Raw genomic sequence first — 12,172 nt, forward strand, 5'->3', positions numbered from 1 at the left:
GAGCATGATACGCCAATTTCGAGTACAGTCGAAAATACCGAAAACAAACATGACGAGGAAGATTGCTTTCCCTGTCAGCTACAAGGCTATTTTTACAGGGCCTACCGTGTATGCAAGAAGAAGGTGTCATTTTACTTATTTCATATTAACATTGTTGTGGACAAAACAGACGCTAGTTGCAAGAACATCACATCATATCTCCGTTAAGAGGAGCTCTAATGCGCAGGGACAGAAGCTCAACAAATGTGTCCGACTACATCCGTGAACGTTTTCTAGAAACACAATATTTGCTCACAAATCTAGAGATAAATCACATAATGGAAATAGGTCTTTAGGAAACATCATAGCTACCTACATTGAACTCATTCTCTCCCAATAAGTAGGGGTAAGGCACCAGTAGTCGACAGCCTCTGAAGCAAAATTAAATAATACGGTCATGGAAGCTCACGTTCGCATAACTATTGTGACCAATTATAGGCGCATTTATAACTTTTCTTTTAAAATATTAATTTCTGGAAGTTAGTGTGGATTCGCCCTTAAATGAATCTGACTATAGAGGGTCATATTTACTGAAGATACAGTTCCAGCATATGAAGTAAATAAGTGGGAAAAGTTGAGTGAAAAACTGACAAAAACTCATTTCTGGAGATTCTCATCATATGGCAAGATCTACCTATATCTTTATGAATTTTTTGTACGTATGTAGGGACCCTTCCATTTTAGAACAAGCCCACATCGATGTCAATTTCAAAATAAAATTTGCATAACCTTGTACTGCCAACAAAAAGAACAATATTCAATATACAGGGTTTCTATAAATTAGTTATACAAAAGTAACCGTTAATTGTGAAGAAAGTGTATATGTGTAACAGAAATGGTTTATACATCAATGAATACAGAATATCTTCAAGTTTATTGTCGCACGTTGTTAGTTTCAGACGCCGCCACTGGAGGCGTGAGCGTTTGTTTATCTTACACAAGTACCGACTTGGATTGGTCGTGGTGGAACGATTCCGTGGCCACCCCGGTCGCCTGATTGGTACACCAGGGTTACATTAAAGAACGTGTGTTTGTTCTCCCTCTTCCCAGCAGGTCTTCCCCATAATCCTTATTCCAAACCTCCTCTCTTTATCTTTCTCTTCCAATTCTCCCCTGCCACTTTTCTTCCTACTGCTTTCTGGAAGACCACAGAAAAGATATGCAAGGTGTTCAGAAAAGCGAGCATTAAAACTTACAGGAAGGGAGGAGAAGCATCTTAAGAATAGCGAAGAATGCAAACAAGAAAAAGGAAAACAGAGAAGAGGAAGGGATTATCTATGAAGTGAAATGTAAAGAATGTCAGAGTGTGTACATAGGAGAAACGAAAAAGAGGCTAAAAGACAGGTTGAAACAACATAGGGATGATGTTCGAGAGAGAGAAATGCGATATTTAAACACATGACATAGAGTGGGATGAGGCTAAGCAGATAGGAAAGGAGAAGAGAATGCTAGTGAGAAAATGGAAGGAGGCCAAGGAAATAGAGAAGAAAAGTGAAGAAGACACAATGAACTGGAATAGAGGACTGAAGTTAAACAAAGAATGGAAGAAGGTGTTAGAAAGAGTGGAAAGGACAAGAGAGAAAGAGGAGAGAAGAAGGAAGGAAATAGAGCGTGAGATATAGAGTCCAACCACATTCTCTTTTTAGGTGAAAGTACAGTTGACAAGGGAAAGCCACCTGCTAGATTGTTCCAGAACTACTTTCTAATAGTCTGGAGGGGAGTATTTTTGTGTATATATATATCTTATCGTCCTGTTGTGTACCTTGTTACATTTGTACTTGGTACAGAGTCTGAAGAAGACCTTGCTAGAAGGTTGATACATTACGTTTAGTTTATGTTTTATAATAAAATAAATTTCTGCCTTGGTCAGCATATTGAGTTTTTCATCTTATACGTATGTAGCTTTCGCTAACTATTTTAAGAAAACATACCTTGCACCCCACTTTTCACCACATTCACTTCGGGAGAGCAAGTTCTGCAAGAGAAGAAAGAAAAGAAAACTGATTAACATGTAGTCTGAACACAATTATATACACTCCTCACACAAAAGTTTGGAATATTGTTATATTAGGCAATAGGCGATAGTCAAAGCCTTCGAATTCAACACCACATGGTATCTGTCTGTCTGCTGGGCGTTCGCCGACATACGCCACCTTGCTTATCACTAGACGTCCGATTTTAGGTTTGTAACCTATTTTTTTCCTTTACAGGTATGTAAGAAATAATAAGTAATGGAAGCGTTTCGTTATAAAACATAACAACTGATGAAGTTTTATAGTGCCTAAAAAAACTATTTTGCTTTTTAGAACCTATTTTGGGATTATGCGCCGAAATCAAGCCTTTTTTAGGTTTTAATATATTTTTAAAGGTTTTACAGGATTTGTATGTCCCACAGAGACAGTTGCTTTGTTTGGTCATGAAAAAATTCAATGGCAAACGTGATTGAAACGTACTCTCTGTCGATTTCCATTCCTCCAAGTCCATGGTGATTTTTCAAAGCTCTAAACAAAGCAAAATGACTGGTGCCACTGTTTCCTGTTCAATCCAAAGTGGTCTGATCTGTGTGATCTTGCTCACTTTCGCGTCAGTTCCGTGCTTTGTGGCATTCACGCCTTGCAAACTAACATTTCAGCATTGAAGTTTGCATCACTGACTATGCTTTTGTTGAAAGTTTATTTTCAGTACATAAGTTGATCCTCACAGACAAAATTGCGGAGCTTGACTGTAGATAACATGAAAAAAGATTGTTGCCTAACTATACGGCGAAGAGTGGATTTTAATAGCAAATTCCCAACAGTAAGTTCTGCCATCGCCGTAGGGTTAGGCAACACAGATAACTTTATGCAAGATAGTGCGTATTTCAGGATATAGGTGTCCCATTCTTTCATCGCCGGGGACTATACCTAATCAGTATCTTTTAGGAATTTTGAACTATTTTTAGTTGTTTTTCAACCTACTTCAGGATTTTTCGAGCCTAACTGAAGATTTATAGGACCTATTTTAGGATTTTTAGAGCCTGTTTTAGGAACCTAAAAGCACATTTTTTAGAACCTAAATATCCGACGTCTACTTATCACCTATTGCCTAACAATATCGCAAACTTTTTGTGCCGAATATAACAATATTGCAAATTTGGTGCCTAATACAACAATATTCCTAACCTTTTGTGAGGAGTATATTATGCAATCATGCCTCTCTTTCTCTCTATCTGCATGTGCGTGTGTCTGTGTGCGAGAGACAGAAGAGAGTATTAACTTTTGTAGATGAATGATTTCATAAACAAATGTGATTGGGTTCCACCGTCAAACAGCACAATTAAATTATGGTATGTCCCACAATGATCCGAACAATTCTTGGAAAGTGCATGCAAGTCATTACAGTAGTAAACAATTCGCACACTGTTTCGGAATGATTTTCCACGTTTTCCAGATATTGGTCAGGATAGAAGTCAGTTTAACTCCTAGACCATTTGTGACGGAAGGACACAAAGTTTGGCCAAGTTTAAGAAAGAGAGGAGAACGTATTTGCAGACTAAGAACTGGCGAAGACCAGCTGGGTCTTCACGGTATAATATTGAGACTAGAGAAAACTACAGAATAGACGTAATGGCTATACTAAAAATGGCGTAACACGTTGACGAATATGTGCGAGAAAACTATAATTTGTCCAATGATTTCCGGCGCTAATCAAAAGAAGACAAGTAACAAACTGAGTTCTCGTTTGAGTTTTGTCTTGTAAGTCCACTTTATGCACAGGAAGACCAATCGGGACTAGACCTACGGTTTAAAGAGGGAATGGAACCACGTGTGCCATCACCAGGTATCGAACTCGAGACCCTTGGATTACAAGGCGACGCCATTGGGGAAAACTTAGGGATCTGAAACTCGGTAAAGTTCCCCGTGTATATAGCATCGGGCTATGAAGGCACCGGGTAGGGTCCCCCACACATTATCGATCTCGGTCATTTTGGAGGTGATGTGATCAGTACCATGCTCCGACCGCCTTTACCTCTCAAAGTTGCCCAAATGCACCCATTGATTTGAGACTGGGTGAGCTCCAGAGCAGCTTTATGCAGGGACAAGGTCGGGACAGATATCCTTTTTTCCAGACGGTTTCCTAAGTTATGTAGAAAATCGGAAGTTTTTTGATCGACAGAGCTTTTCATTGGTAGTTCTCATTGTCCTCTAATGATTCCCACTCAATTATTTCAGAAAAGTTTTCTGCGTCTGGTTGAAAGTTGAAAGCCGTTTTCAAAACTATCGGAACGAAGTTCATCAAGATTGATGAGTCTCATCATTCAACGTAATATGCTGCAATATATCTTTCTTTCTTTGAGCAAATATCCAGACTTCTATACCATTTCGCACCATCGTGATTATTTGTCCTTTAATGAACGAGTTAAATATGACTGATTGTTTGAAAATAAAAGCTGGGAAACAATAAATCATCAGAAATATGAAAGAGATGCATGTGCTACGTTCAAAGTATCTTCCTTAATGGTAAAATGCAACGCATTTAGAAAGGTAAAGCTTCCCCCTGTGTATTTTATGGTGCCATGAAGACACGTAGGGAGTGTGATTACCAATCTCGGTCATACCGCAGGTAATGTGATCAGTACTACGCTCCGGTCGCTTCTATCACCCAGGGTTGTCCTCGGGTACCGATTGATTAAAGACTGACTGAGAGACAGAGCCGTTTTCAATTCAATTCAATGGTCTTTATTCTTGGGCGAGGTTCAGCAAATGCTGATCTACCACCTAACCCGACAAAGAAAAATGTAGCAGAGTACCTAGGTACATTATTATACATGAAGATTATAAGACACTACATAAGTAAAATAACATAAAAGAAACTATAAAAAAAACTACTACTACACAAAGAAAATCACAAAAAGAAAACAGATGACAAAATATATACAGTGCGTGTGTGCTAATAAATGAAAAGATAATAATATACATGTATTATTACTTAGTTTCGGTCCAGTTTTTTTTCAATAATTCACAGGAAACAGTTTATAATCATATGTGGTCTTACTTTGCTTCTGATCATCAATCAGTGAATCATATACTGCCCTACGAAAGTGTTTGTAGTTCAGTAGTTTTATTTCGTTCGGGAGTGCATTCCAGATTTTAGGTGCCATGTAACTGAATGAAGACTGCGAAACAGAAGTTCTGCAGCGAGGTATATGGAGATTAGGGGCGTTTCTGGTGGAGTATGAGTGCGTTTCACTCCTGGCTTTAAGCTTTACACTCAGATAGTCCGGGATGTTTTTATTTATAACATTGCAAGATTTTTAAATCTGTAGACATACCTCATGCATGCATTTTGAACTTTCTGAATTTTGCCCGAGAGCCTTTTTGCGATTCTTGGCCCGTAAACCACATCGCAATAATCCAAAAGAGGATATATTAAAGATTGGACCAAATTTAATTTAATTTTGGGTGAAATAAAGTCAACAAGCGTGTAAAGGCTCTTTAGCACTGAATATCCTTTACCACACTGTTTCAGTACATGTTCAGACCAGTCTAATTTTTGATCCGTGGTCAAGCCCAAATTTCGTATTGTTTGTGAGAATGTTGTGTTCTGCGTTTCAATTAATATTTTGCATTCGCTGAGATTAATTTGTTTCAGGAGATTATTGTTTCCGATAATAGTAAATGTAGATTTATTTAAATTTAGAACTAAGCCATTTGATTCACACCAGTTGCTTATATTTTTCAAGTCCTGATTTAATAGTGCAATCGCATTTTGTAAATTAAATATATCTGTCGATATATACAATTGCGTGTCATCGGCATAACAGTGCACATTACAATATTTCAGTGACGTAAAAATCTCCCACCTGAGATCACTCACTTCGGAAATCAAACCCGAATCTTCCACGTGCTAGTCAGACGACCTAACATACGTATTTTCGATGCATAATAATGAAAATGTTATCTCGCATTCCTTGGTAAGGTACTTCCAAAGTCACAGCCGGAGATTGTTACTATGTGCGCAGATGACACACTTCTGTGCCTAGAAAATGAGAAAAATGATTGGTTCATTCCATTAACGTGGTTATGTTTAATAATTACTATCTGCCTAGCTTATCCTCGTATTTAAATTAATGTATTCATTTTCTACCATACTATCATTTTGTACGAGGTAGGAGGCTGTCCATGCATTTGATACCAATTTTACAGAGATTGATGTAACCGGATAAGAGTGGAATTTTGTTATTTGTCTCTGCGTTTTTGCAATAAAAAATGCAATTTACATTTTCAAACAAACTAATTATATCACTACCAAACTTATCTTCGCAGAAAATCGTGACATATAATTTGACAATAAATAACCAAAAACTGATTTAACGTTTATAGTATGTTTAATCAAGATGTTGAAATTATATGAAACTTTACATGGGATTAAACTTTAAACTATTACATAGAAGAAATTGTAAAGCAAGATTAATACTTACTGCCAGCACCTAATTGGCCTGAAACGAGATCTTTCATAAAAGTATTTCTTTCAATATATTTTTGGCATCGTGACGAGACGAAATTGGTAATTATAACACAATTAAGCCTTGTTTCCATGATTATGAAAAACTAAATACGCTGACCAAGGCAGTAATTTATTTTATTAAAAACCAACTAAACGTAACGTTTCAACCTTCTAGCAAGGTCTTCTTCAGACTCTGTATCAAACTTGAGTACACGGATTTTTCTGTATAAAAAACCTCCAGAATGTGCTAACACGACGGACTTGGCTGTTACAGCACTGGCGTTAATTAGAAGAAAATGACGAAGAAGAAAAAGAATTGCAAAAACGGGGATTGATTGGTGTGGTTGATTTACTTGGCTTTTCTTCCTAATTTCGAGGATGAGTGGTGATGTGATGAAATTGATGAAGGGACATCACAAAACATCCACTCCCAGGCCAGAATTCGAACCCGGGATCCCTAACGTCGTAGCGCGATGTGTTAACCACTCCGCCACAGGGGCCGGCGAAATCAGCAAACGTGTATTAGCAGCTACAATTTGCAAAACTGTAAATGTTGACCATTTCTTTTATTTGAAACGATGGATCTCGTTGGGCGCGTCGATGATTTAAATCATTTGCAATGGCACGAACTTCTCTCCCCAGACAACACTACGATCTCGATGCGTTCCTCACGCGTTAGGAGCATCCAGGCACTGTTTTCTCACACCTGGAAAATGAGGCATTTCTTACAATCATGCAATCATAACTTTTTCCTGATTGAAGATAGGTTGCAGAAACTTCACCATTGCATTTCTCGTGAAATTCTAGCATGATTTGATATATCACCCCCTTCGCAATTAAAACTTCCGAGCAGTGGCTTAGTGGCCGCCCCTGCAACCCCCGCAATGCGGGGAGGGGGCGAGGTGTAGGGCCCGCAATGTTCTCTCTCTGTGCACCTGAAATTTTATATACTCACAGACATTCAACAGTCTCTCTCTTATTAAAAAAAAAAAAACAAGATACGAAACATAAATCTCGTTTCCAGTAACATATCATATGACGTCTACGATAATAAACAGCGTATTGTTCCAGCCAGAGTGGCCATGGTAATTTTATATGTGGGCTCCCTCCGAAATTCAGAATTAACATATTTGCTCGCAGATGACCATCGATACGAAAATACGCTATGCAGTTCGTCGTAAACGTAGTGTAGTGTGTCAGTTGTCTACAGTTATGAATCCAGTAGAAAGATTCAGTTGCTCAACCAGTCGATGCCTTATTGCTATACAATAAACAATCAAACTTGGTAATTCATGATCTTTTACCACTAACATTAGTTACAAGTGATATTTAAAATGCAAATTACCACCAAATATTTTCAAGGGGGCCCCAAGCCTTTTCATATTGAAATAAGAGCTGAGATAAATTTTCCACATTGTCCACACTTGTTACATTTTACTTCAAAGAGGCCCCAAAACTCAGCCAGGGGAGCATTTATCCCTTTGCCCTAAGGGCTAGTAACCCCCTCTTCTGTCATGCAGGATGTGTGAGTTAAATGTCACCACTATTTTGGAGAATTTTGTGAAGTTCATTTTTCTTACATAATAATTTTTTTCTCATTTCTGTCGAACCAGTTCTACTTTTCCAATTTGTTACGATTCTGTGATCTACGTTTTCGATGTGAAAATTCCTAGCTGCAAATTTGCTTGTTCGAGTTTGGAATCAACTTGAAGACAATGCAATAGGTGGATGAGGATGCTTATGCAAATTCTTAGCTGTGGGGGGATGCTTTATGATACTTTTATTAGCAGGGGGATAGCATCCCCCTTCGTCCCTCCCTCCCACATGCACACTTCGAGCACTGATGATCTATTAATAAAACGGTTCTTGTTCATGAGAAAGTATTTAAGAAATATATGTTAAGTGGTCTATCAAAAAGAAATGGCATCGTTTAAATTAAGACTAATAATATTGAGGTCCACTAACACCGAAATTTAACACCGTGTCCGAGTGGAAACATCTTTTTGAGGGACCAGTTCTTCCAATCGCATTTCATTGAGTGACAAATTTTCAGTGAATAGAGTCGCATCGGCACATTATTATCTATCTCTTAAAATTAAGTCCCCTGCTATTTCTTTGTAGCAGATTGCAATTTACCTTGTGATATTAGGTCACCACTGACAATCTAGAAGTCCAGTTCAACATCCAAAACTGAAATGATAAGTTTGCTTCAGTATATTACTCACTATTAGTATTAGGAGGCTAATGTGAGCAACTCTTACGTTGAATCTTGGCCTGGCGCAGCCAGGGGATGGCTTAGGAGTTGAAGGTGCATCCACTTCCAAATCCTAAAGAGGAGTGTTTACTATCCTTTAAACAATTACCACAAACAGTATTTTTTAATTGATTTGTTTTAATTGTAATTTTAAGTTTTTAACTCCACTTTATGCACAGATAGGCTAATCGGAACTGGACCTACAGTTTAAACAGGAATCAGAACCACTATGTGCCTCCACCGGCTTGCTTACAAGGCAACGACTTTACCACTACGCCATCGGGGAAGCCCAGTATTTGTTTAATATTTGTGCAATTATATTTAACCTGACATTTTTTTAAAATGTTTCAAGCAGAAAATACAAAAGATCACGAACAAATTATTTGGCTGCGTGAAGCTTCTCCCCTCCTCCAAAAAATAATCAAGGCGTTCAAGTAAGAGAAAGGATTTCCAATTTATTCTTCCAGTTTACCTCGGAGATTCAGACCATACTGATTTAGTTTCAAGAAGCTAATAATCTCGTATATTCGTATATAACACAAAATTGGAAGAAAGAATATTTGGGTAAAAATGAATTTCCTGTACAGCTGGGAGGGAGGAGGGGTGATTAGCCGACTTTGTATGTGCGTCCCACTCTGGTATCATCTCAATATATATATATATATATATATATATATATATATATATATATATATTGTACTCAATTCTCTTAGGTAGAATACCAAATATATAAATTAATTCGTTATTCAGGGAATAATTTTTATATTTTGACCATAGGACATCTGTACTTCATATTCATAACAGATGTAATACAATACAACAATAATCTATAGCATTTCACTGGGAGAAATAAGAGTGCTCGAGATTATAATATCCATGCGTTGCATTGCACAAATTCCCCTTATAAACGCAAAACACAGCTCACTTGACTTGAGGAGTTAAAAGTTCCGCTACTTCTAAAGATTTCGCACGACATTCTAGATCCACAACTAACATGTTTTTAAACGCAGCTTAAAAAGATACAATTTTTTGATATCACAGATGTTCAGATATTTGCCATCGTTTCCCAGAAGGGGGAGAGAAAGTGAGATTATATGACACTTTTCTACAAAAGGTACTTATTAGTCTTCAAAAAATGAAACGAAACTTGCTGGAGTATGTAGTACTACTCGAGTTGTATTTCTTACAAAAGATCCCAAAGAATTCCATTGCGGGTTGCGGAGATATGACGTCATGAATATGGCCGCCGTCATAATTTGTAGTGCAATTTTCAAATGCGTATAACTTCTCACCGAGATTTGATAAAACCTTCGGTTTTGCACCAGATGAAAGAAAATTAATTGGTAAATTTATTAAATAAAGTATATTATATGTACTTGACACATTGCCTGGAACATATTTTTAAAAAACTGGAGAGGATTAGATTTTTCATGATCTGTATTAAAGTTTTCCGTAAATTACCTAGTAATTATAAGGTACTATTAACCATTTTGACATTATAATTGTAGAGGATTTCAAGGACTTTACAACGATACCTGATAATTTCCTGTATCATTAACCATGATGGAGTTATTCGATATAATGTAATGGTTGTTTGCTAGCTGATACAGCCCTACTAGTGCGGTTGAAACTAAAGGAAAAGTGGTAGATTATTTAACTTCTGGCGGAGAACATGCCCTTTGTGGAGGACATAATACATTAATTCCTGAATGCAAAACGTCCCAAACTCGAAGTTTTAAGCTCTTCTTCGTCGGTAATGACGTCATCAAAATGTCGGCCATGACGAATACTTCCATTCCTGAACCCTATTACTTCTTTACAGTTATTTATCATTCATGGAATGTAATCTTAATTTCATGCAACTTGCACTTTAAAACTCTATTATGAAAATAAGAAATTAAAACGACCTACTTTATCACATAACATTTAATATGGTGGTCAATATGGCTATCAAAATCTAAAGATAAGCATTTCACTTATGTGACCAGGTTTGGAATCATTCCCTGTATTTTGGAGATTCCAGATTTCAAAATTAGTGCCAGACTAAGTCTCTGAAATAATAATAGTTTTCTTTTGGCAATCTCTATGTATACAGAGTGATTCAAAAGTCCGACATCATAGACCAACTCAGTTATTAGAGCAGATAGCGAAAAATAGAAAGTTATTGGAAATATGCGTTTTCCAGTCAAAGAGACATCTGGAATAGTTGACCACTCTCAGATTTTACGCAACTCCAGGTGCCTACTGGGGGGAATGATGATGTGATGTGTTTTGCCCAACTCTACGGCGGCGATAAAAGATGCCACTGAAAGTTCGCTATTAAAATCCACTTATCCCCGTACACACACACACACACACACAGTGCTTTCCAGGGAATAGAATATATCAGGATCTAGGTGTCCCATTTTTATTGCCGGTGACTGAACTTGTAGTAATGTCAAGATGCTTAAGAAGAAATGTAATCTTTGTAATTTTACATAGTTTTGGAAAATAACTTATTTATATGTAAATGCATTTACATTGTAAAGTAACATTACACTTTCGTGACTCATGTTCTCAAATTACAGAGAAGCTCATTCTGGTTGTAACTAACGATACGTCTAAAATAAAAAGAGAAAAGAAAAAATCAGTTCCTCTGTCACCGTTCCATTCTATGAAGATCTCTCTTTCGATTGCCCCTGTTTCCACGTTTCTGGCAGATGCAGTTTACTGGCCGTCATTTTGGGTTGACGCAGATTGCAATTTCAGCTTTGCACTATCTTTTTGCAAGGATGGTTTTTATTTTATATATACTGAAATTACTCGGCTAACTCGATATTGTAACTATCAGTTGACGACAAAACAAGGAATTTTCGTCTGTCTTAATGTGTAGATTACGGTCGTTACACTATTTCGGATCTGTAAAATTTCAAGATAAAGAGCGAATTATTTGCATTCGACAGATGACAAGTACAGTTCATTTTTGGTATGCCTTGGGTGTTGCAAGAAACAGTGGAGACTTCCCTTCCGCCGTCCTAGTTGGAACATCACTGCCAAAGATCGACCCACAGACATCAGTACCTGACACTTCTGATTAATTTTGTGGCGTCTTGGGAAGAGATCCAAAGAAAAATACGACAATAATGTTTAAATTTGGCCCGTGGCCAATGTTAGCAGTCCTTCGTTGAGGAGGCGGTCATTGTCAGAGGAACACACAGTTCCATGACAAGAAGAGTAAAGACCCGCACTGCACCACATTGAAGTTTCATCATCAATATCTCCAAACAAAACCCAAAACACAGGATGTTCATGGTGGTGATATTAAAGAACGTAAACATTCTCGCAAGATCTTGCCAGTACTACAAAATGTCTACGTTATTTATTGAATTAATTAATCCAATTTCATAGGAAAAA

General features: G+C 37.4%; 1 protein-coding gene across 1 annotated transcript in view; it reads right to left on the reverse strand.

Annotated features, from left to right (window-relative positions):
• The window catches only part of LOC145984305 (plasma membrane calcium-transporting ATPase 2-like), a 621,336-nt gene that overhangs the window by 423,275 nt on the left and 185,889 nt on the right, over positions 1–12,172 (reverse strand). Inside the window, 1 exon segment of the mRNA XM_083117961.1 lies at positions 1,971–2,014. The gene's annotated coding sequence lies outside the window, so the exon portion shown is untranslated.

This window comes from Lepisma saccharinum, chromosome 2 (genome assembly GCF_977018435.1).
Source record: "Lepisma saccharinum chromosome 2, izLepSacc3.1, whole genome shotgun sequence".
NCBI lineage: Eukaryota > Metazoa > Arthropoda > Insecta > Zygentoma > Lepismatidae > Lepisma > Lepisma saccharinum.